The sequence below is a fragment of the Nerophis lumbriciformis genome, linkage group LG15 (assembly GCF_033978685.3).
Source record: "Nerophis lumbriciformis linkage group LG15, RoL_Nlum_v2.1, whole genome shotgun sequence".
Classification (NCBI taxonomy): Eukaryota; Metazoa; Chordata; class Actinopteri; order Syngnathiformes; family Syngnathidae; genus Nerophis; species Nerophis lumbriciformis.
Window position 1 is genome coordinate 14,455,972 of NC_084562.2, and position 27,336 is coordinate 14,483,307.

Consider the following 27,336-nt stretch of genomic DNA (forward strand, 5'->3'; position numbering starts at 1 on the left):
GTGTATAAGTGTGTGTATAAGAGCGTTTCAGTAGTGTTTATGAGAGTGTTTCAGTAGTGTGCTTGAGAGAAAAAAAATGTCAGTTGTTTATGTGAGAGCATTTCAGTAGTGTGTATGCAAGTGTTTCAGTAGCGTGTATAGGAGTGTTTCAGTAGTGTGTATGAGAGTTTTTCAGTAGTGTGTGAGAGAAAAACATTTCAGTTGTTTATGTGAGAGCGTTTCAGTAGTGTGCACGAGAGTGTTTCAGTAGTGTGTGTGAGAGGAAAACATTTCAGTTGTCTATGTGAGAGCATTTCAGTAGTGTGTATAACAGTGTTTCAGTAGTGTGTATGAGAGTGTTTCAGTAGTGTGTGAGAGAAAACATTTCAGTTGTTTATGTGAGAGCATTTCAGTAGTGTGTATAACAGTGTTTCAGCAGTGTGTATAACAGTGTTTCAATAGTTTCAGTAGTGTGTACAAGAGTGTTTCAGTCGTGTGTATAACATTGTTTCAGTAGTGTTTGTGAGAGTGTTTCAGTAGTGTGTGCGAGATAAAAACATTTCAGTAGTTTATGTGAGAGCATTTCAGTAGTGTGTATAAGAGGTAATTCTGAATAATGTCCCTAACAGCACGTCACATTTAATCGCAAAGATCACGCCGCTTTTCTCAAATATTGAGTGCGAAACAGGGCTAGAAATATGTGGTGAAACATCAAGAATATTTTGACGCCTGGGGTTATTTGTGTAACTGTTTCTCAACATTTATACATTCATGTAGTGATTGACCAGTGATGGAAGATCAGAAATTGGAAAAAAAAATATATATATATATATTGTCGAGCCGAGAGCACATGGCCAAACATTTGTCCATGCATCTTCTTCACACCTCGCTCCGCCTTCTCCCTGCGCACTCCACAACAAGCCGGCCTCGTGCTGCAACACCTGACAACACGCGCCACGCTTAGACAGCAGGTGTCTATAATTAACTAATCTGTCCTGAGCCATCCTAATCCGGCACACACAGAGATGGATCAGACACACTCGGGGAACAGCGCTGCAGCTGTAGTAAGTAAGGTACTTCCTTGTGTCAAACACCTGTTTCATGTCGATTCTTAACTTCACTCGCAGCCCTCGGTGTTGGGAAGTTTGTAAGACGACAAACAAATCGTAGCAAACAAATTAGGCAGATGTGACGATTCATGAGGTGAGATGACAGGTTTAAAAGGGAACTGCACTTTTTGTGTGTGTGCAATTTTGTTAATCATTCACAATCCTTATGTAAGACAAGATCAAGTATGCCTTTCATTTATCATGCATTCTAAATCGTAAATAAAAGTTAGCAAAAGTCAGCTATAATTGCATGTAATTGTATTCACTCTATTCCGCCAATAAAGAGCTCTAAAAACATCCAATCTCCAAGTTATATACATGCTGTAAGTGCCGTACGTTCCGAACAATGGGGCGCTCGTTTTTTCCCACGCTTTGAACCCTGCAGCTTATAAAACGGTGCTGGTAATTTATGGATTTTTCTTCACTAACGATTTTTGTGTTCAATAGCTTCCGTAATCGTAAATAAAAGTTAGCAAAAGTCAGCTAACAATGCATGTATTTGGATTCACTCTATTCTGCCAATAAAGAGCTGTAAAAACATCCAATCTCAAAGTTATATACATGCTGTAAGTACCGTACGTTCCGAACAATGGGGCGCTCGTTTTTTTTCCCACGCTTTGAACCCTGCGGCTTATAAAACGGTGCTGGTAATTTATAGATTTTTCTTCCGTAACAATTTTTGTGTTTAATAGTTTTTGTAATCGTAAATTAAAGTTAGCAAAAGTCAGCTAACAATGCATGTAATTGCATTCACTCTATTCTGCCAATAAAGAGCTTTGAAAACATCCAATCTCCATTTTATATACATGCTGTAAGTACCGTAAATTCCGGACAATGGGGCGCTCGTTTTTTCCCACGCTTTGAACCCTGCGGCTTATAAAACGGTGCTGGTAATTTATGGATTTTTTTTGCTAACGATTTTTGTGTTCAATAGTTTCCGTAATCGGAAATACAAGTTAGTAAAAGTCAGCTAACTTATTATTATTTTTTTTTTTTTAGCCCTATGCTTTTTAATCTGTAAAGCACTTTTGGTCTAATTTTAACATTGTTGTAAACGTGCTGTATAAATAAAGTTGCCTTGCCTTGCCTTGCCACACACAGCTCTGATACATTTTTTTATAACTTAAAAGAAAACTGGTTGTGTTTAATAAAATTCAACCCAAACATTTAATAAAGTCAAATACAAAAAAAGGCAACAAGAGAAGTAATAATAATATATTTAAAAAAAAATCTATTTTCGATTTTTTTGAGTCGATTAAAAATCTCTACAAATAAGTAACGCAATTAATTCGAAAATATTTTCTTTTTTTTTTCTGACATCCCTACTGCCTACCCTTACTGAAGTTTTAGACATACCACAGATTTAAAAGCACCATTGTATCGGAGAAAAATAAAATAAAATAAAAATAAAATAAAAAATTAAACGACATGAAGTTGAAGTGATAATTTACATGTACATTCCAGATGAAACTTAAATGGAAGTAACACTTGACTCTTGCAGCTTTGGAACATACTCTAGCTGAACTTTTATGAGTTTAGATTATCTACTAAGCTTTTAGTGTGTACAAGAAGACAAAGACTGCTTGAAAAGCTGGATCTCTATGATAGAAAATATTTTTTCACCAATGCATTCTCTCTATTTCATTAATTCTGTTTTTGGGAAACAGGCTAAATTGGGGCACTAAGCAGAATGTATTTATGTAAAATTATTATTTAATTATTCAGACTATTTTTTATCAAACCAAAATGTTATTTGATGCATGTTTTGTGCTAAAACGAATGGACGGTATTAATAATATGCCGTGACTTGCATATTAACTCGGCTATAGCGACATTGTTATTGTAAGAGTGAACACCGAGGAACTACTTCTGTGACATGACAGGTCACAATGTTGTTCCTTCGGCTACTACTTGAGCTTCTTCTGTTGCTGCAGTATCGCATTGAGTTTTAAAAAGTTAATGCACGCTTATAAATCATGCATCTCACTTGTACTAACACTCTCTGGCTCTCATCAAAGGCGGACACATTTCCCTCCCTCTCTCTTATCTGTCCTGCTTGCTTCTTTGTCTCGTCCTGTCTCAATTTTCTTGGAGCCTCTCTTTGCCCTGCTTTCCAAAACCTAAACAATTAAATTGATCATCTGCCCTGTCAACAAAATTGACAAGGTCTTCTCGACGAGAAACTCGGGTTTCTGCCTGTTGTGATGGAACGGTAGTTGCTAGACACACGACGGACTCTTGGGAGAAGCGGAGTGCAGCGTGCCTGGCGACTATGTCAGTCAAGGACGTTGAAGACATCTACCAAGTTGGAATCACGATTACAGGACATCTGCTGGTGTCAAATTGTAAGATGCTGTCAAACGTTCAAGGTAACCTAAAGCTGCCACAAATGATTAAAAAATAGGCCTAGCTGTGGGGACTCAGACTTTTGGGATTTCTGGCCTAATTCTGGATACCATCATGGAGAAGCTGTCTGCTCTGCAAGGCAAAGAAATGTTAGAATAATCATGTATATATATATTATCACACAACTTTAGTATGCTTTAAGTCCGTTGCTACAGTTATTAGCTATTGTGCTCAAGTTAGACTTGTGTATCTCTGCAAGGACACAACTTCTGCATATACACATATACGTATGTATATATATACAGTATATACAGTATATATATATATATATATATATATATATATATATATATATATATATACATACATATATTTATTTATACATATACATATATGCATACATATACTTATATGCATATATATATATATACATATACAGTATGTATATATGTCATATATATGCATATAAATATACATATACATATATACACATACATATATACATTCATACATACATTATATACATATATATATATATATATACATATACAGTATGTATATATGTCATATATATGCATATACATATATATATATACATATATACACATACATACATTATATACATATATATATATATATAAACATATATATATATATATATATATATATATATATATATATATATATATATATATATATACATATATATATATATATATATATATATATGTATATATATATATATATATATATATATATATATATATATATATATATATATATATATATATATATATATATATATTTATATATATATATGTATAGATATATATATATATATATATATATATATATATATATAAAAATATATATATATATATATATATATATATATATATATATATATATATATATATATATATATATATATATATATATATACTTGTATATACTTGAGCAGCGGCACAAGTGCTGAAAGATACAACCATCTGCACTATTGGCTGTATCTTTGCACAGATGGAAGTTCAGCAAATACATAAGTGGCTGGCTATTTCCTCAGCATGTGAAATGGTGCACTCAATGTGGTAATTGTAATTCAGCGTAATGGATAAAAGATCCCTGTGTCTCAGCCTGCCAGCATGGTTGGAGAGATTGTTGTTTTACGCCGCAATAATAACCTCCAGAAACACTCGGGCGCACAAACCCCTCCATCAAGACGAGGGGTGATGGACAAAGGAGGTGTATTTAAATGCAAGCTCACACAACATTGTGACTGTTTAAGGACAAAACTTTGGCATATTCTAATGAGACACAAAAACAAGGCTGCCTGAAAAATGTAATGCTTAGTTTTTGTTCAACACAGCAATTGATATTTTAATAACAACATACAGTATGTATTATTGGTGTGGTGTTATTATACAGAGAGCCACTTCTAATTATTCAACATAAAGATGGCCTCTCAGGCACTTGACCTACTTACCAAGCAGCCATCATAGATCATAAAATAAACAATGTTGCTAACGCACGAGCCCTCCCACACATTTATTGTACATACAGCCTTTCAGCCAGATGCATTTTCCTAGCAATGATAAGGCAAATTTAGAAAAATTTTACATTTTATGAATCTCAGAGCTATGTGTCATACAATATTTACATCCAATGATTCCAGTGCTGCAGCTTACAAAAACATCGGCACTGCAGGGTGAAGGAATAATATGGTTGATGTCCATGTGGAGTATCTATGACCTCGTTTACACTGCACACCAAATATGATTTGTTTGCCCTAACTGACACAAATTGGATTTTATTTGCCAGTCTTAACGCTCCAAAGTGCTTAAAATCGGACATTTTAAGCATCAGATTCAGGCCACAACACGATGGGAATCTGATCTTTTCAAATGTAAGTCTTCCCAACGTGTCCTGGGTCTTCCCCTTGGCCTCCTGCCTGTCGGACGTGCCCCAAACACCTCCCTAAATAGGCGTTCGGGTGGCATCCTGAGCAGATGCCTGAACCACCTCATCTGGCTCCTCTCGATGTGGAGGAGCAGCGGCTTTACTCTGAGCTCCTCCCGGATGACAGAGCTTCTCACCCTATCTCTAAGGCGGAGGAAACTCTTTTCGGCCGCTTGTACCCGTGATCTTGTCCTTTCAGTCATAACCCAAAGCTCATGACCATAGGTGAGGATGGGAACGTAGATTGACCGGTAAATTGAGAGCTTTGGATTCCGGCTCAGCTCCTTCTTCACCACAACGGATCAATAGAGCGTCCGCATTACTGAAGACGCCGCACCGATCCGCTTGTCATTCTCACGATCTACTCTTCCCCCACTTGTGAGCAAGACTCCTAGGTACTTGAACTCCTCCACTTGGGGCAAGATCTCCTCGTCAACCTGGAGATGGCACGCCAGCATTTCCCGGGCGAGAACCATGGACTCGGACGTGCTGATTCTCATCCCAGTTGCTTCACACTCGGCTGCGAACCGATCCAGTGAGAGCTTAAGACCCTGGCCAGTTGAAGCCATCAGGACCACATCATCTGCAAAAAGCAGAGACCTAATCCTGCAGCCACCAAACCGGATCCCCTCAACGCCCTGACTGCGCCTAGAAATTCTGTCCATAAACGTTATGAACAGAATCGGTGACAAAGGGCAGCCTTTGTGAGTCCAACCCTCACTGGAAACGTGTCTGACTTACTGCCGGCAATGTGGACCAAGCTCTGACACTGATCATACATGGAGCAGACCGCCACAATCAGACAGTCCGATACCCCATACTCTCTGAGCACTCCCCACAGGACTTTCCTGGGGACATGGTCGAATGCCTTCTCCAAGTCCACAAAGCACATGTAGACTGGTTGGGCAAACTCCCATGCACCCTCAAGGACGCTGCCGAGAGTATAGAGCTGGTCTACCGTTCCACGACCAGGACGAAAACCACACTGTTCCTGGATCCGAGGTTCGACTCTCCGGCGTAGCCTCCTCTCCAGTACACCTGAATAGACCTTACCGGGAAGGCTGAGGAGTGTGATCCCACGATAGTTGGAACACACCCTCCGGTTCCCCTTCTTAAAGAGAGGAACCACCTCCCCGGTCTGCCAATCCAGAGGTACCGCCCCCGATGTCCACGCGATCTTGCAGAGTCTTGTCAACCAAGACAGCCCCACAGCTTCCAGAGCCTTAGCAGTATCAGTACCAGTAATACTCGCCTTGTATTTACTCAATAAAAACAATACCAAAATTACCAGTATCGCCCAGTCCTTGTATAAAATGAATACATGCCAGTATTTTTGAAAAACTGAGGTACCACAGTATATTCCTTTTTTTTTTTAAGCAAATGTGTATAAGGAGACCTGTTAGGCAACCAAATGCCACACATGCTGCAGTTCAGTTTCCTGATGCAACTTACAGTTTGTACAAAAGATCACGCATGAGGACGCTTATTTGACCAGTCAGTTCATTTGCACTGATGTACTACTGCGTGCTCTGTCAAGTCAAGTGAAAAGCTCACAGCCAAGATTCTCGGAGTCATTAAATTTACACTTTACACATTTTTCTCTGCCTTTTCAGCCTTTTACTCCCTCTTACATGTACATTTACCACAATAGTTTGCACTTATAGGTGTCATGACCACTCAGGTTATTGACTGTGTAATGGCTTACTTAGCAGACTTCAATGCAACAATGATTGTCAGTTTCTATATGTCAATAATCGGTCTCAATGCTCATGCCTGATTGTTTAAAATGCGGACTTGGTTGTAAAAGGAGGGAACGCTCAATTGACATACTCAGAATGATTGACGTGAGGTAGTGTGTATTGTTCACCTTTTGCAAGCTGAAGCTGCCCATGCACTTAAACAGTGCATCAGCAATATAAAACTCCTGGTAAAAAAAAAAAAAAATCATGGAATTGCCACCAGACTTGGATGTCCATTCAGTTGTTTAATTTTGTAGAAAAAAACAAAAACAGATAACAGACATGACAAACTATAGTAATTTCAAATGGCAACTTTTCGGCTCTAGAAACCAGCAACATAAATCAAGAAAATACAATAAATTGTGGTAGTCAGTAACAGTTTCATTTTTAGACCTAGACAAAAAAAAAACCTACAACACACAACTCAGAATCAGAATAAGAAATACTTTAATAATCCCAGAGGGGAAATTAAGATTTTCAGCATAATCCCATTCAAGAGCAGACAAACATTACAGGGAGACAGAACAGGATCGCTGACGGGTCTGCCAACTTCCGGCGCCCCTTACAAAAAAGGTGAGAAACAGGTAAACGCTGGGTTTAAGCCTGTGCCCCTGGAGAGGGGGTCCAGATTGAGGCCAAGGGGGAAAATAAAACCTCATAGCCATGGCACACATAAACATGTGTTTAAGAGGGAAACATCAAAGAACACAAAGGATATTAAAGGCCTACTGAAATGCGATTTTCCTACTTAAACGGGGATAGCAGCTCCATTCTATGTATCATTCTTGATCATTTCGCGATATTGCCATATTTTTGCTGAAAGGATTTAGTAGAGAACATCGACGATAAAGTTCGCAACTTTTGGTCGCTGATAAAAAAGCCTTGCCTGTACCGGAAGTAGTAGATGAGTAGCGTGACGTCACAGGTTGTGGAGCTCCTCACATCTGCACATTGTTTACAATCATGGCCACCAGCAGCGAGAGCGATTCGGACCAAGAAAGCGATGATTTCCCCATTAATTTGAGCGAGGATGAAAGATTTGTGGATGAGGAAAGTGAGAGTGAAGGACTAGAGGGCAGTGGGAGCGATTCAGATAGGGAAGATGCTGTGAGAGGCGGGTGGGACTAAAAACAGTAAATAAACACAAGACATATATATACTCTATTAGCCACAACACAACCAGGCTTATATTTAATATGCCACAAATTAATCCCGCATAACAAACACCTCCCCCCTCCCGTCCATATAACCCGCCAATACAACTCAAACACCTGCACAACACACTCAATCCCACAGCCCAAAGTACCGTTCACCTCCCCAAAGTTCATACAGCACATATATTTCCCCAAAGTCCCCAAAGTTACGTACGTGACATGCACATAGCGGCACGCACGTACGGGCAAGCGATCAAATGTTTGGAAGCCGCAGCTGCATGCGTACTCACGGTACCGCGTCTGCGTATCCAACTCAAAGTCCTCCTGGTAAGAGTCTCTGTTGTCCCAGTTCTCTTGACTGTCATCTTCCGGGAATATAAACAATGAAACACCGGCTGTGTTATCCGGCACAACGGTCAAGGGGTGCATTCTACGGCGGGGGTGCGTTATCCGGCACAACACCTGCCGCAATACACCGCTTCCCACCTAAAGCTTTCTTCTTTGCTGTCTCCATTGTTCATTGAACAAATTGCAAAAGATTCACCAACACAGATGTCCAGAATACTGTGGAATTTTGCGATGAAAACAGACGACTTAATAGCTGGCCACCATGCTGTCCCAAAATGTCCTCAACAATCCGTGACGTCACGCGCAGGCGTCATCATACCGAGACGTTTTCAGCAGGATATGTCGCGCAAAATTTAAAATTGCACTTTAGTAAGCTAACCCGGCCGTAATGGCATGTGTTGCAATGTTAAGATTTCATCATTGATATATAAACTATCAGACTGCGTGGTCGGTAGTAGTGGGTTTCAGTAGGCCTTTAAAGACATTAAAAGAGCAGAGCTGATGCAACCAGCCATTTCTACATACAGCTACAAAAGTAAAACAAGGACAACAAAAAAAAAACATATACACTGTGGTGGCCTTTGCGGTGTTCCACGCCATCGTCTGCCAGAGGCAGGAGCAGACCCAACAAAGCAACCAAGAGAGCCGACTCCACCCCTCGGCCGCCCACCAACTCTCGGCCAGTGTCCAGTCCGCATGGATGAGCGAGGATGCGTCTAAGGAGACCTAGGTACTTTGTTGCACCACCTCTGGCCTCTGGGGCATGGACTTAACGAGTGACAAACAGTACTCTTCATCAATCTTACTCCAACTTAACCTGATTGATGTTGTCAGATCAGTTTTGCAAATTATAGTCTTATCACAGACCATTTTCTTCAGACTGGAATGATATCCGGACTATTTGCAAGCCAAGACATTGACCACATGTCTTTATTCAAGAAATGTTTTCACAGCTTTTTCTCTATGGCCAGATGAATTATCATCTTGAAAAATGATGTCATCATCCCCAGACATCTTTTCCATTGATTGAATGAGAAAAGTGTCCAAAATGTCAACGTAGACTTGTGCATTTATTGAAGATGTAACAACAGCTATCTTCCCAAGTGCCATTACCTGACATTAAGCCCCATATCATCCATGACTGTGGAAATGTGTACGTTTTCTTCAGGCAGTCGTCTTCATAAATTTTCAAACAAAATCCAGCATCATCACCTTGCCCAATGCAGATTAGTGATTCATCCCTGAATATGACATTCATCCAGTCATCCATTGTCCATGATTGATTTTCCTTTGATTGTAACCATGTTTTTTGGTGTTTAGTTGTTAATGGCGGCTTTCTTTTAGCGTTTCTGTATTCAAATCCCATTTCCTTTCGCCACTTTCTTACAGTTCAGTCACAGACGGTGACTCCGGTTTCCGTTAGTTTGTTCTTCATTAGTGTGTTCTTCATTAGTGTATTCGGTCTTGACGCTTTGATGTTTGCCTTGGTCAAGCCGTATGCTTGCCTTTCAAAACCTTCCCATGTTGTTTGTACTTGGTCCAGATTTTAGACACAGATGACTGTAAACAATCAACATATGTTGCTCCATTGCTTGATGATGCATCTTTTTGAAGAAGTTTGATTATCCTCTCCTTTGTTTCAACGGACATGATTCATGTCAATACACCTGGTGCAACAGCTCTCCAAGGTGCGAACACTCCCGTTTGCGGACTACTGAACAGATTAAATCTGATGCAGGTGTTAGCTTTGGAAATTTAAATTCACAGGGCGAATCCATAATTATTTTCTCAGAATTTAGTGATTATATTATTTTTTCACTCTGCTTCATTATAGGGGAACATTATCACAATTTCAGAAGGGGTAAAACCATTAAAAAACAGTTCCCAGTGGCTTATTTTATTTTTCGAAGTTTTTTTTCAAAATTTTACCCATCACGCAATATCCCTAAAAAAAGCTTCAAAGTGCCTGATTTTAACCATCGTTGTATACACCCGTCCATTTTCCTGTGACGTCACATAGTGATGCCAACTCAAACAAACATGGCGGATAGAACAGCAAGCTATAGCGACATTAGCTCGGATTCAGACTCGGATTTCAGCGGCTTAAGCGATTCAACAGATTACGCATGTATTGAAACGGATGGTTGTAGTGTGGAGGCAGGTAGCGAAAACGAAATTGAAGAAGAAACTGAAGCTATTGAGCCATATCGGTTTGAATCGTATGCAAGCGAAACCGACGAAAACGACACGACAGCCAGCAACACGGGAGAAAGCGAGGACGAATTCGGCGATCGCCTTCTAACCAACGATTGGTATGTGTTTGTTTGGCATTAAAGGAGACTAACAACTATGAACTAGGTTTACAGCATATGAAATACATTTGGCAACAACATGCACTTTGAGAGTGCAGACAGCCCAATTTTCATCAATTAATATATTCTGTAGACATACCCTCATCCGCGCTCTTTTCCTGAAAGCTGATCTGTCCAGTTTTGGAGTTGATGTCAGCAGGCCAGGGAAGCTAGGGTCGATATTCTTCTCTTGATCATCTTCGGTGGCATAAGGGACGGTGTGAGCCAAGACATCCAGGGGGTTTAGCTCGCTCGTCTGCGGGAACAAACTGCCGCCATTGCTTGCCGTGCTACCGAGGTCCTTTGTCCCTGAATTGCTCACACACTCCGGCAGATTCAATGGGGGTCTGGCGGCAGATTTCTTTGACTTTATCGTTGGAAATGCATCTGCTTTGAGTGTCGCAGGATATCCACACATTCTTGCCATCTCTGTCGTAGCATAGCTTTCGTCGGTAAAGTGTGCGGAACAAACGTCCAATTTCTTGCCACTTTCGCATCTTTGGGCCACTAGTGCAACTTGAATCCGTCCCTGTTCGTGTTGTTACACCCTCCGACAACACACCGACGAGGCATGATGTCTCCAAGGTACGGAAAACAGTCGAAAAAACGGAAAATAACACAGCTGATTTGACTCGGTGTTTGAGAAAATGGCGGATTGCTTCCCGATGTGACGTCCGAGAGCGAATAATAGAAAGGCGTTTAACTCGCCAAAATTCACCCATTTAGAGTTCGGAAATCGGTTAAAAAAATATATGGTCTTTTTGTTACGTCTTCGACGCATGATTGTGGTTGTCGTGTTCCTTCCAAGGCAGGAGACAAGCAGGAGCGGAGTGCAGGTGAGATTTAAGTATATTTAATAAATAAAAGGCAGGACAAAAATACAAAACTGAGGACGCTAGCAAGCGTGGAGCTAAATAAAAACCAAAATGTCACCAAGGGTGAAAAAACCGGGATTCTGGTCGGCAGAATAATATAAAGAGCGTGGAACAAAAACAGAAGGACGTAAATGTTGCCTATTGCAAACATTGACCCAGCACTTACTGCTGGGTGACAGGAAACTATAAAGGGGAGTGATTAGCCAAAACACCTGGTGGAAACACTAATTGCAAAACTAAGACAGGTGAGGAGAATCAGTGCCCATGGAAACCAAGAATAAACAGGGAAAGAGGGTGCAACCAGGAAACAGACTAAAACCAGAAACATAACCAACATAAATCATGCCATGATCCGGGTAACGATCATGACATAACCCCCCCCTTAAGGGACGGATCCCAGACGTCCCAAACTAGAAACCCCTCCCCAACAAAAAAAACCCAGAAAGTCAAAAGTCACGGGAGGGTGGAGGGAGGACTTGGTGGTGGGCCGCCAGGCCATGTGTCCCCGAAGTCACCGGGGACAAGTCAGGTGGCGGCGGCGGGTGGATTGTCGCCGCAATCGTCGAGGCGGGCGACCTCGGAACGGCCGTGTCTGTGGCCGTTGAGGAGGCGGACGAGACTGGCGCCAGAACCTCAGCAGTCTTTGAGTTCTGTACCAAAGTCTGGGGCGTCGCTGCTGTTGGCGCCAAAAGCGTCCATGAAAAGTCCAGAAACGACAAGGTGGGCGGCGCCGTGGTGCGGCCCGCTGGACAAGAGGAGGTGGGCGGCGCCGAGGTGCGGCCCGCCGGACACGAGGAGGTGGGCGGGGCCGTGCTGCGGCCCGCCGGACACGAGGTGGGTACGTCGTAGGCGAGGCAGGCGCAGGAGGCGTCGTCGCCGTGGTAACAGGAAGCGTCGTCGCCGTGGTAACAGGAAGCGTCGTCGCCGTGGTAACAGGAAGCGTCGTCGCCGTGGAAACAGGAAGCGTCGTCGCCGTGGAAACAGGAAGCGTCGTCGCCGTGGAAACAGGAAGCGTCGTCGCCGTGGAAACAGGAAGCGTCGTCGCCGTGGAAGCAGGAGGCGTCGTCGCCGTGGAAGCAGGATGCGCCGTCACCATGGAAGCAGGAGGCGCCGTCGGCGTGGGCGGAGCCAGAGGCGGAGCAGGCGGCTCGTCTGTCGGCGTGGGCGGAGCCAGAGGCGGAGCAGGCGGCTCGTCTGTCGGCGTGGCCGGAGCCAGAGGCGGAGCAGGCGGCTCGTCTGTCGGCGTGGGCGGAGCCAAGGACGAATCAGGCAACGGAGTCTCTGTGGGTGGTGGATGTCTCAGCTGGACTGCTGGGTTGGCCGTAGGGGGAATCATCACCTGCAGTGCGGAGAGTATACTTCCCATCTGTCTCTCCAAAGCACCAAGGCGGTCGTCTTGGTGTTCCGCCATGGCGTTGACGCAAGCCCCAAGAACGCCAAACTGTTCCTCTTGTTGTTCAAGTTGTTTGGCCTGTTGGTGCAATGCCCTTTTTACTGGGTTGGTCTCTGCGGGGTCTTGTGTGCTTTGCAGTGCTGGAGCAGGAGGTGGAGAGGATGACGTTTGCAGGACCACCAGGGTTGATGGTGGCGTCAGAGTGGCAGGCGTCCGGGCTGTCGGCGTGGGAGGAGCCAGAGGAGTGGGCGGAGTGTTCTCTGCTGGTTGGGATTGTTCCTCCAGTTGCAGTTCAATAAGTACCTTGCGGTACCACTCATCCACCCAAGCCGGACTGTACTTCTCTGGCGGGTCCAACTTGCTTTGTGGCACTGGGGCAGGAAGTAGGACCGAAGCAGACAGCGCCCCCGCTGGAGGAGAGGCAGGCAGCATCCTCAGTGGAATGAGGTCTGCTTGTCCCGCTGACACGCTACCAGCACTGGCCCCCCCCTCAGGAAGCAGATTCCAGATGCTAGATGGAGCTGGTGGGGGGAGCGCTTGTTCGGCGGGAGCAGAGGGCACGGGCGGGTGGGCTCTAGGAAGCCTGGAATCTGGCCTTGTGCGTGTGCGCCGCTGGCGCCTTTCTGGACAGTTGCCAGCAGGTGGTGACTGAGGGGAGGAGAAGCCGCACGGGAAGAGCCTGGCAGACATTGTTGAGGGCAAAGTGTCCGTCTGGTACCCCTTCTGCGCCTGCTCTGAGCTGCCCCGCTGCCCGAGCCTTCGCGTACCGGGTGGGGTGGACGACGTCCAGGTGGCTTGAGAGTGGGGGAGGAAACGGGTCTCTGCTTCCGTGAACTTAGCCATTAGCTGCTCCCATGCTACCATGGCGTCGGCCGGAAGGTCTTCTTCGGACAGCTCGGCTTCGTCCTCGTGTTGCCACGGCTGGGTGTCCGCTTGGAGCTCCAGGAGGATCTCTTGTTTGTCCGTGTTGGACAGGAACACTTCGTCTGGCTGGGTCAATCTGTTACGTCTTCGACGCATGGTTGTGGTTGTCGTGTTCCTTCCAAGGCAGGAGACAAGCAGGAGCGGAGTGCAGGTAAGATTTAAGTATATTTAATAAATAAAAGGCAGGACAAAAATACAAAACTGAGGACGCTAGCAAGCGTGGAGCTAAATAAAAACCAAAATGTCACCAAGGGTGAAAAAAAACGGGATTCTGGTCGGCAGAATAATATAAAGAGCGTGGAGCAAAAACAGAAGGACGTAAATGTTGCCTATTGCAAACATTGACCCAGCACTTACTGCTGGGTGACAGGAAACTATAAAGGGGAGTGATTAGCCAAAACACCTGGTGGAAACACTAATTGCAAAACTAAGACAGGTGAGGAGAATCAGTGCCCATGGAAACCAAGAATAAACAGGGAAAGAGGGTGCAACCAGGAAACAGACTAAAACCAGAAACATATCCAACATAAATCATGCCATGATCCGGGTAACGATCATGACACTTTTTCCTGCAACATCAAGGTATATATTGACGCTTACATAGGTCTGGTGATAATGTTCCCCTTTAAAAAAAGAAACCGTTAACATCACAATGTATTCTCCTGATTCATTCATTGTTTCTGAAAGCCAGAAAGTTTCCATTTTAAATGACTATGATTTTTTATCTGCTTCTTTTCTACAAAATTAAACAACTGAATAAACATCCTCCAAGTCTGCTAATTCCATCATTTTTGCCTGGGGTTGTACGTTAGTTAGTGCTGTTGTGTCCTTGGGCAAAGACACTTTTCCCAACGTTCCTCCTAATGCCACCCACACTGGCGTATGAATGTTTGTGACAGAACTCCCTTGAAAGTTACCTGAATCTAAATGTGGTGTTTTTATTTGGAAACCTAATTCATAATGATGCAGAAAGCAATGTTTGGTACCTTTTCTGCCGTTAACGTACAATTTGTCTTTATTCCAACTCACCATATTGAGTTAATCCACAAAGTAATTGAAAGTTCAATCAACTTAATAACTAATGCATGTTGAGATAACACAACTAATTTATTTAGACATCCCTAAAGTTGAGTTGAATTGCAATTTCAAGGCATTTAAATTTGCTAGTTGAACGGACTAAATATGTTTCTTAAAGACACTAATGTTAATGAACTCCATTGGAAGTTTATTTGCATTACTGCCTTTTATTATGGGTGAGGATATTACCTTTTTTAAATGAATAAGAATTGAATTATCTCAATGGTAGACATTTTATCAGTACGGTATGCTGACGGCGTGGCGCAGTGGAAGAATGGCCGTGCACGACCCGAGGGTCCCTGGATCAATCCCCACCTAGTACCAACCTCGTCATGTCCGTTGTGTCCTGAGCAAGACACTTCACCCTTGCTCCTGATGGGTGCTGGTTAGCGCCTTGCATGGCAGCTCCCTCCATCAGTGTGTGAATGTGTGTGTGAATGGGTAAATGTGGAAGTAGTGTCAAAGCGCTTTGAGTACCTTGAAGGTAGAAAAGCGCTATACAAGTACAACCCATTTATCATTATCATTATATGACATAATGACTAGGTATGGGCACCCTATGGCTTAAGGACCTCATGTTTTTCTTAGATTTAAAGAAAATTAAATATAATCTGAGGGGTACACCAAAACAATTTGACTTCACCTGGGGCTGCATAATTAGTTACATAGCTAAATTAAAGACACTATCGGATAAATGTGACACTCACTGTTGACAATGAACATTTTCACTTACCGGTACCTCAACTATTTTTTCTTTGCTGTTGTTGTTTTTATTGAATGACACTTTTCTGCATGTTTCTGATTTTTTTTTTTTTTTGTTACCTTTTTTTCCCTTATAGTCAGTTATTGTGATTCTCTATCTGCTAGTGGTGAAGAGGAAGGCAGCACATTGCCGAAGTTAAAGTTAAAGTTAAAGTACCAATGATTGTCACACCCACACTAGGTGAGGTGAAATGTGTCCTCTGCATTTGACCCATCCCCTTGTTCAGCCCCTGGGAGGTGAGGGGAGCAGTGGGCAGCAGCGGTGGCGGCGCCCGGGAATCATTTTTGGTGATTTAACCCCCAATTCCAACCCTTGATGCTGAGTGCCCACTGTGACTGAAATGTAGGACGGGGGTTGGGATGGGAGGGTTGCTATTTTACTTTTATTATTTTTCTGTATTTTGTAATTTTTTTGTATTTGTGTATGTTTTATTAAATTTTTTATTCATTTAATTTTTTTATTTTTTTGGGGGGGAACAAAAAGAAGTGTCTGTTTTCTCGGTACCTGTATTATGATTTATCTATCAAATGAATACATAAATATTGTAAAAAAAATAAAAAAGGCATCGCCTTTTAAAGCCCCACACTCACGCACTCTACTCTCATTAAACGTCTGTCAACTGCATACGCCAGATATATTAACTTTTTTTGTTGTTTGTTTAAAGTAATGCATTCATTACTTTCCTAAGTAATTACCGTATTTTTCAGACTCTAAGTCGCAGTTTTTTTCATAGTGCGACTTATATATGTTTTTTCCTTCTTTATTATGCATTTTCGGCAGGTGCGACTTATACTCTGGTGCGACTTATACTCCGAAAAATACGGTAATTCAGCTATTAATATTAATTAAATTGGCAATTCCTGTACAGGATAAACACATGACACTACATTATACTGCATTTAATTAATTCATGCATAATGCACACAGTGTTAGTTTAATTCTATCAGGAAGGGGGTTGGGAGTTGCTTTCATGCATCTAGAAATATCATCTCTAACTACCAATAAAACGTGCTCACCTGTTGGGTGTTTTCTCTTCTCCAAAAAAACTCGGTCGACTTTAAATGAACGCGACCTTACTTGCAATGTTGCAAAGTTGTGTTTTACTGAGGCTAAGAACCAAGGAAGAACTCTGGTGATGCAGCTGGTTCCTCCGCAGATGCAGCCATGCGCTGCACAAATCCTAGCACCTCCCCCCTGTTTGCACTGCACACGCACCGAGTGTACCCTGGCGCTTAGACGTGCGGCGGGGAGTTCAAACGTGAGGACGGCTCCTCGCCTTAAGTGTGGATGGGGTGTTCTCTCACAATAGATTAAGAGACTTTTACACCAAGTTTAGCTTCATGACATAATCCAGACAAATACCGAACTCTGTAATCACCTCACATGTAATCGCTAAAACAAAACAACAAGGGATTTATCAAATGCATTTGTGTAATGATATCAAATAAAATCATTGCTATGTCTGCAAATTGTGCATTGCCTCCCCATCCACTGGAATCTGTACCGGCTGAATCCACACCAACTGTACGTCATTTGTTTGATTTCCAATGCAAGGTAAGAGTGGTTAGGGAGCATTCCATTGTTTAATTGCCAGGGCTTAGTGTCTTGCTCATAGCTGCAAAGGAGTGCGGCAGGTGTGCGCATCTCAGGAGTAAGATCTATGTTTAGCAAATCCTCTCAGTGTGTCTCTCAATGACTGCACATGTTGGACAGTCTGCAGGGAAGCTCACGAAGGCATGACTCACATGGAAGCACGCTATGATGCACACGTATATTGACCGTGTTTACTAACAAACCATGGTTTTGTCCACGCCGTGGACAAACATGACTTCTGGGAGCATTTTGCACTTGAAAGCGCTTGTAAATATGGATAATTACACATACTAATTGCATTGTTATACACACACATATATATATATATATATATATATATATATATATATATATATATATATATATATATATATATATATATATATATATATATATATATATATATATATATATATATTTATATACAGGCCTCAAATTTTAACTGTTTAAGGTCAAGGCAAGTGTTGCCTTAAAGACGGGCTCATATTTTAGGGCACCAAGGCAAGTTAGAAGGGCACCGAGGCAAACACTATTTTCTTTCGAGACAGGGGCTCCAAAGCATGGATGCATACATACAGTATATATATATATATATATATATATATATATATATATATATATATATATATGTATGTGTGGGAAAAAAATCACAAGACTATTTCATCTCTACAGGCCTGTTTCATGAGGGGGGGTACCCTCAATCGTCAGGAGATTTTAATGGGAGCATTCGCATACCATGGTTTATATAGGGCACAGAGTGGGTGGGTACAGGCTGGCCTAGGGGCGTGGTGATTGGCTCATGTGTTACCTAGGAGGTGTTTCCGTCTATGGCGGCATGTTGTTACAATTTCGCTGCGCTTGTTGAGGGATGACAGGTCTGGACGGTAAATAATAAACAGTTTCTCTTTCAAGCATAGGTTGCATCTTTTATTACCACTATTGTAAGGTGTGCTGGATGCAAGAATTTGCCATGTTATTGAATATTCAACATTATAAACGGAACGACATCATCTGGTACAACCCCCCATACAGCAAAAACGTCTCAACGAACATTGGACACAAATTCCTCAATCTGATTGACAAACACTTTCCCAAAGACAACATCCTAAGAAAAGCATTCAACAAGAACAACATTAAATTGAGCTACAGCTGCATGAACAATATACGACAAATCATCTCAAACCACAACAAAACAATTGCAAATGAGCCGTCGGCCCTCAGACAGAGCGACTCCAAAACCAACAAAGGATGTAATTGTCGAAAGAAACCTGATTGCCCTCTCAACGGGGGATGCTTACAAACATCAGTTGTCTACCAATCTAAGGTAATACGCAAGGACATTAACACATCCGACACATATGTAGGATTAACCGAAGGAGAATTCAAAACCAGATGGAACAATCACAAGGCTTCTTTCAGGAACAAAAACCTGCGAAATACCACAGAACTCAGCAAACACATTTGGGACCTCAAAGACAATAATGTTGAATATTCAATAACATGGCAAATTCTTGCATCCAGCACACCTTACAATAGTGGTAGTAAAAGATGCAACCTATGCTTGAAAGAGAAACTGTTTATTATTTACCGTCCAGACCTGTCATCCCTCAACAAGCGCAGCGAAATTGTAACAACATGCCGCCATAGACGGAAACACCTCCTAGGTAACACATGAGCCAATCACCACGCCCCTAGGCCAGCCTGTACCCACCCACTCTGTGCCCTATATAAACCATGGTATGCGAATGCTCCCATTAAAATCTCCTGACGATTGAGGGTACCCCCCCTCATGAAACAGGCCTGTAGAGATGAAATAGTCTTGTGATTTTTTTCCCACACATACATATATTGCGCTCTACTACGGTATCGAGCACTATTTTTTTGGATAACCTTATTAAGACATATATATATATATATATATATATATATATATATATATATATATATATATATATATATATATATATATATGTAACAGTCACTGATCTGCGTTGTGTATCTTGTAGTGAGGTGCACACAGAGAGGATTTATTCACCTTTTCTGAATAGAAACAAAAACAACGGGGTGTCACACACAGTCCACGGGAAAAAGGATCTCTCTCCACAGCTCCGAGCGTCAGTGCTCACTCAATTCAATTATGTATGCTTAATGTGGAAATAATAATAATAATAATAAATAAAATAATAATAATAATCATGAAAAGGTAAATAAAGCATAAAATAATCTCAAATAAATTAATTAAATAAAACACAGTATATAAAATATATACTTCAGCAAATAACAATATATATTAAGAAAAATGATCCTTAAAATGTGCAGGAATACACCTCATCTTTCCCACCCACATCGACTCTTTTTATATTTTTTATACAATAAACTATGCCAAAAAAACCTCATAACAGACATACCTTTTTTGAATAGAAACAAAAACGACGGGGCGTCACACACAGTCCACGGCAAAAAGGATCTCTCTCCACTAAAGAATAAAGAAGAAAATAATACACACTCATATTAATGCTAGAGCGGCACACAAGATACACAACGCAGATCAGTGACTGTTACATATATATATATATATATATATATATATATATATATATATATATATATACATATATACATATATATATATATATATATATATACATATATACATATATATATATATATATATATATATATATATATATATATATATATATATATATATATATCACTGCACGTAAGCAGCTAAGCCCGTGACCTTTGATCTCTCAGGCTGTACTGCATCAACAAGCGACATCAGTGTGTAAAGGATATCACCACATGGGCTCAGGAACACTTCAAAAACCCACTGTCAGTAACTACAGTTGATCGCTACATCAGTAAGTGCAAGTTAAAACTCTCCTATGCAAGGCGAAAACCGTTTATCAACAACACCCAGAAACGCCGTCGGCTTCGCTGGGCCTGAGTTCATCTAAGATGGACTGATACAAAGTGGAAAAGTGTTCTGTGGTCTGACGAGTCCACATTTCAAATTGTTTTTGGAAACTGTGGACGTCGTGTCCGCCGGACCAAAGAGGAAAAGAACCATCCGGATTGTTATAGGCGCAAAGTGTAAAAGCCGGCATCTGTGATGGTATGGGGGTGTGTTAGTGCCCAAGGCATGGGTAACTTACACATCTGTGAAGGCACCATTAATGCTGAAAGGTACATACAGGTTTTGGAGCAACATATGTTGCCATCCAAGCAACGTTACCATGCTTATTTCAGCAATGCCAAGCCACGTGTTACATCAAGAGTACGGGTACTAGACTGGCCTGCCTGTAGTCCAGACCTGTCTCCCACTGAAAATGTGTGGCGCATTATGAAGCCTAAAATACCACAACGGAGATCCCCGGACTGTTGAACAACTTAAGCTGTACATCAAGCAAGAATGGGAAATAATTCCACCCGAGAAGTTTAAAAAATGTGTCTCCTCAGTTCCCAAACATTTACTAAGTGTTGTTAAAAGGAAAGGCCATGTAGCACAGTAGTGAACATGCCCTTTCCCAACTACTTTGGCACATGTTGCAGCCATGAAATTCTAAGTTAATTATTATTTGCAAAAAAAAAAATAAAGTTTATGAGTTTGAACATCAAATATCTTGTCTTTGTAGTGCATTCAATTGAATATGGGTTGAAAAGGATTTGCAAATCATTGTATTCCGTTTATATTTACATCTAACACAATTTCCCAACTCATATGGAAACGGGGTTTGTAGATGGAGGACTGTCCTTTCCACAAATCAGTTCTGCCGATGGCACATTTGCTCTCTTTATGTTCTCCTTTCATGGCCCTGAGCCCACTGAATGACGCTTTCACGGGCTTACTCATTTTCCTATCAAGCACGCAGTTGCAGCGGACATCCTGGCATAATTATTAAGATGACATTTGAGCAGATTTATTTGGAATGCAAAAAAAAAAAAGGCCGGTCAAAGCCAACTCTTTGAAAAGCTCCAATAACCATCCTCATTAAAGCAATGTTGGTATTCATGCAGATATATTCCAAAATAAGTTAATTAATGACAATCCTCTATTTGCTTAGAACATAGAGACAAGGATGAGAAAAAAAAATACAATGTGAATTAACATTTGTTTAAATCTTCAACTTTTTGGTACACACATGCTAACCTGTCATCCACTTGAACACCATTTTGGATTTTTAACTCCTCCAAATGCGTTAACGAAAACTATGACTAAGATGCACGTCAAAACTGCTGGTGCGTAACAAGTACAGTACTTGCAGTGTCAACACTTTTTAGGGCGCAACAAAAGACTACACTTGTCAGGTTCAAACACTGATGACATCTATTAAACAAGACAAGAAGCAAGGAATCAAACAGAGACACTGTTTAGTTGGGCTGGGAATCTTTTGGAACCGCACGATTTGATTCGATTTCGATTCTTGGGTCTCACAATTTGATTCAGAATCAGTTCTCGACTCAAAACGACTCTAGATTCAGTTTTATGATTAAATACTGTATGTTTCGGACCATAGGGCGCACCGGATTAAAAGGCGTACTGCCGATGGGTCTATTCAGGTCTTTTTTCATACAAAAGGCACATTAAAGGGGTCTGTGGAAGTCGCTTCCTCGCGGTCCCACAGACAGACACTTCACAGGATCCAGGCTTGCAGGTTTTAACAAAGTTTTGATTCTCATATGTTTTATCAACTGTTTCTTTCTCCCAGAAGTGACTTTTCAGCCACGTCCGTACCTCCCTCTCCTCTGCTCCCGGCCGCTTACTCTTAAAAACGACAGATGATTAGATTAACACGTACCACCTGTGAAATCTAATCACCTGCCAGCTGTGTCTCGCCGTCAGCACATGCCACGCCCTCGTCCTGATGGTGCTCTGTCTTCAGCACCGTGGACAGAGGCGGTGACCTTTGCTCCTGCAGGCGCACTGATCACACTCTCTCTCCACAGGGTCATATTATGATTTTTTTCTAAATTTAAAAACACTCTCTTGTGGTCTACATAACATGTGATGGTGGTTCTAACTGTTTTAATGACATTCAGACTTTACTTAAATCAATAAAGGAGCAGCATCTCCTCATCCGTGGCTCAATAAATGTGTCCCGTGAAAAACCGTCCGACCGGAACCCTCTAATAACTAAAGTTCCGTGGGTGAATTATGTAAACCCACCACAGTTTTTAGCGCTTTGATAGCTAGTCTACTGACAGATATTAGTAAGAACTTTACACTACTTTATATTAGAAATGGCAACAGTGGAAGATGAATGCCAAATAGGAAGGTAGAGAAAAAGAAGAATCTTATGACTACGATGTCGGCATTGACTATAATGGCGGAGGAGCACACATTTTCAGGAGTTATGCAGATCCCAAATACATTTCAGCAGGTACCAAAAGGTAAGAAAAGTAGTTTTTGCATAATATTGCGAAACAAAACGTCAGGTAATATGTCTGCTAATAGGTGCCCTATACACGCACCATAATAATACTCACCGACAATCCATCAAGCTGTGCGGCTTCATAGCTTACCAAAGTCGTACTAAAAACATTTTGACAGATTTTTGAGCGCCGTGTGTAATGTTCTATATTCTCAATGGGACATTTAAAGTGTTGGTGTTTTTTACTGACATCATATTGCAGTCTACACGTATCTCTTATGTGTGACTGCCATCTACTGTTCACACTTAACATTACACTGTGTACCAAATAAAATTGCTTTGTGGTCATTGGTAAGCACAACCAGAATTATTCCGTGGATTAAGCGCACCGGGTTATAAGGCGCACTGTCGATTTTTGGAAAATGAAAGGATTTTAGGTGTGCCTTATAGTCCGAAAAATACGGTACATTGCGCCAAAAAATAGATAACAGCTCAGGTAAATTTCTATATAACTTAAAAGAAAACTGGTTTTGTTTAATACAATTTTACCCAAATATTGTAGTGGCTGGACAGGACAGATTTTGGAAAAAAAAAAAAAAATCCATCCATCCATCCATTTTCTACCGCTTGTCCCTTTTTGGGGTCGTGGGGGGGTTCTGGAGCAGTAGGTATATATATATATATATATATATATATATATATATATATATATATATATATATATATATATATATATATATATATATATTGCTTTAGAATTTGATGCCAGCAACACGTGACAAAGAAGTTGGAAAAAGTGGCAATAAATACTGATAAAGTTGAAGAATGCTCATCAAACACTTATTTGGAACATCCCACAGGTGAAAAGGCAAATTGGGAATAGGTGGGTGCCATAATTGGGTATAAAAGTAGATTCCATGAAATCTCAGTCATTCACAAACAAGGATGGGGCGAGGGTCACCACTTTGTCAACAAATGCATGAACAGTTTAAGAAAAACCTTTCTCAAACCTTTCACCATCTACGGTCCGTAATATTATCAATGGGTTCAGAGAATCTGGAGAAATCACTGCACATAAGCAGCGAAGCTGGGACCTTTAATCCCTCAGGCTGTACTGCATCAACAAGTGACATCAGTGTGTAAAGGATATCACCACATGGGCTCAGGAACATTTCAGAAACCCACTGTCAGTAACTACAGTTGGTCGCTACATCTGTAAGTGCAAGTTGAAACTCTCCTATGCAAGGCGAAAACCGTTTATCAACAACACCCAGAAACGCCGTCGGCTTCGCTGGGCCTGAGCTCATCTAAGATGGACTGATACAAAGTGGAAAAGTGTTCTGTGGTCTGACGAGTCCACATTTCAAATTGTTTTAGGAAACTTTGGACGTCGTGTCCTCCGGACCAAAGAGGAAAAGAACCATCCGGATTGTTATAGGCGCAAACTTGTCAAAATCTCCCCAAACTTGTCCCGCTTGTTTGTGCTGCATTTTTTTGGTCTTACTTTTATAGTTTTGTTGTTATTAACGTTTTACAATTTGGATTTTATTACAGTTTTATACGTGTAATTATTCTGCGATGAGGTGGCGACTTGTCCAGGGTGTACCCCCGCCTACCGCCCGTGTGCAGCCGGGATAGGCTGCAGCACCCTCCGTGACCCCGTAAGGGACAAGCGGTAGAAAAACGTATGGATGGATGGACGGACGTGTAATTATTCATAAGCAGTCCCATTCCTTTTTTTGTCTTATTATTATAGTTTTATGTTGTTACCCTGTTATATGTTATTAACATGTTATAGTTAATAACTTATTATTCAAACCTAACCCCACCAACCTTGTCAAAATCGCCCCAAACTTTATCCCAATTGTTCGTGCTGCATTTATTTTGTGTTACTAACATAGTTTTCATGTTATTCCTTATCATGAGTTGTATGTTATTACTGTGTTATTGTTATTATATATATATTTTTTTAACTATAATAAACGAAAACATATCGTTGGATGACACCAGTCACTAGTCAGAAATGTATTCTCGATAAACTTAAAAACCCAAAACTTAATGTTTTACAGAACAAACTAATGGCAGGGTTATTTTATTATAGATAGGGGGCGGGGCCACTTCACACAGGTTAACACAAGGTGAAAAAAGGGGGATGATTGTTATTGTTGGGACAGAAATTGTAGGCTTATTGTTACCTTGCATGTCAACTTGCCAGCAAATGACAGATGTGCCTCCAAGTGGAAATCTCTCCTGATGCCATGGGAAATTAGCTGCCGGGGTGCGGAAAAATACAGTCAGCAAATGGAAAAAAGTAAACACACTTTGCTCTTTCAGAGGACTTCTGCCATGAATGCAACATCTCATGTTTGATTTTTAACTTAACAGCATAACTTCAACGGGAAATATGTAATCAACGGGGGGGGAAAAAAGAGTGTGCCCTCAATATTTAAGCATATTCAGGATATTGCAGATATCATCAATTATGTGGTTTCACCTCCCACTGAGCAGGCTGGAGGGGGCGCTCCGGCTAAGTGCGAGCGCCCTCAAGTGTCGTAAAAGAAAATTACAACTGATGTCCTTCAAGATTAATTGGACTTAAAGATGGATACTGTATATCAGAGGTGCTCACACTTTTTCTGCAGGCGAGCTACTTTTCAATTGATCAAGTCGTGGGGATCTACCTCATTCATATATATAATTTATATTTACTTATTTATGAAATGGATGTTTTTGTTAACAAGTTAAAGGTGTTTAATGATAATGCAAGCATGTTTAACACATATAGTTAATATTGTTAAAAAATTAAAGGTGTTTAACGATAACACAAGTATGTTTAATACATATAGTTAATATTGTTAACAAGTTAAAGGTGTTTAAAGTTAATGCAAGCATATTTAACACATATAGTTAATATTGTTAAAAAATTAAAGGTGTTTAATGATAATACAAGTATGTTTAATACATATAGTTAATATTGTTAACAAGTTAAATGTGTTTAAAGATAATGCAAGCATGTTTAACACATATAGTTCATATTGTTAACAAGTTAAAGGTGGTTAATGATAATACAAGCATGTTTAACACATAGTTAATATTGTTAAAAAATTAAAGGTGTTTAATGATAATACAAGAATGTTTAATACATATAGTTAATATGGTTAACAACTTAAAGGTGTTTAAAGATAATACAAGCATGTTTAACACATATAGTTAATATTGTTAACAAGTTAAAGGTGTTTAAAGATAATACAAGCATGTTTAACACATATAGTTAATATTGTTAACAAGTTAAAGGTGTTTAAAGATAATACAAGCATGTTTAACACATATAGATTCCTTTCTTTCATGAAGACAAGAATAAAAGTTGGTGTATTACCTGATTCTGATGACTTGCATTGATAGGAATCAGACAGTGGTGCTGATAATGTCCACATTTTCGAATGGAGGAGAAAAAAAGTCCTCCTTTCTGTCCAATACCACATGAAAGTGGTTGGTTTTTGGCATCTTATTTGTCCAGCTTCTGTACTCCTTTGTATACACTTTACAAGAAATACATTGTCGGCAAACTCCATAGCTTGCTAGCTTGTGCACGCCAGCTTTCTGAGACTCTTATTTTGTTAGCGCAACTGTGCAACTGTGCAGTCGGTCTTTGGAGTTTTGACGACAGGTACAGCGCCAGAGTCTGTTGAAATAAAGTGTTTCTCGCCTTCCAGTCGGTAATTTTAATGAGCTGGCAGCAGCCAGCGTCATCTCAGAAGACCCTCGGGTGCCGTGAATGTCAATCAAGTGACGAAAGTGACGTCATAGTGAAGATTTATGATCGCTCATTTTTAGGACTATTTTTTTAATGCCTGGCTGGTGATCGACTGACACACCCTCCGAGATCGACCGGTAGCTCGCGATCGACGTAATGAGCACCCCTGCTGTATATGTACTATGACTACAAATGTGTTAGGTACGACTATAAACTGAAATGCAACCCTTTCTTTGTGATCATTTTTGACATAGTTTTCATATAGTCCTTCATATCTCATACTTAAAATTTGTTTCACCAAACATGCACCACATTTAGTCAACAATAGCTTTATATTTTACGTATTGCAAGTAGCGTTGTCCCGATACCAATATGTTGGTACCGGTACCAAAATGTATTTCGGTACTTTTCGTTACTTTTGTAAACAAAGGGGACCACAAAAACAAAAAATCCTACGGTACATTAACACTAATGTACCACTAACTAGTGTGCCGTGAGATACAATCTGGTGTGCCGTGGGAGATTACCTAATTTCACCTATTTGGGTTAAAAATATATTTTGCAAACCAGTAATTACAGTCTGCAAAGTATGTGTTGTTGTTG

The 27,336-nt window shown here is 40.9% G+C and overlaps 1 protein-coding gene across 1 annotated transcript in view; it reads right to left on the bottom strand.

Moving 5' to 3' along the window:
- The window catches only part of LOC133615922 (excitatory amino acid transporter 2-like), a 73,345-nt gene extending 48,096 nt beyond the window's left edge, over positions 1-25,249 (bottom strand). The window contains exon 1 of the mRNA XM_061974806.2: positions 25,175-25,249. The gene's annotated coding sequence lies outside the window, so the exon portion shown is untranslated. The remainder of the gene's footprint in view (positions 1-25,174) is intronic.
- Between the last annotated feature and the right edge of the window lie 2,087 nt (positions 25,250-27,336).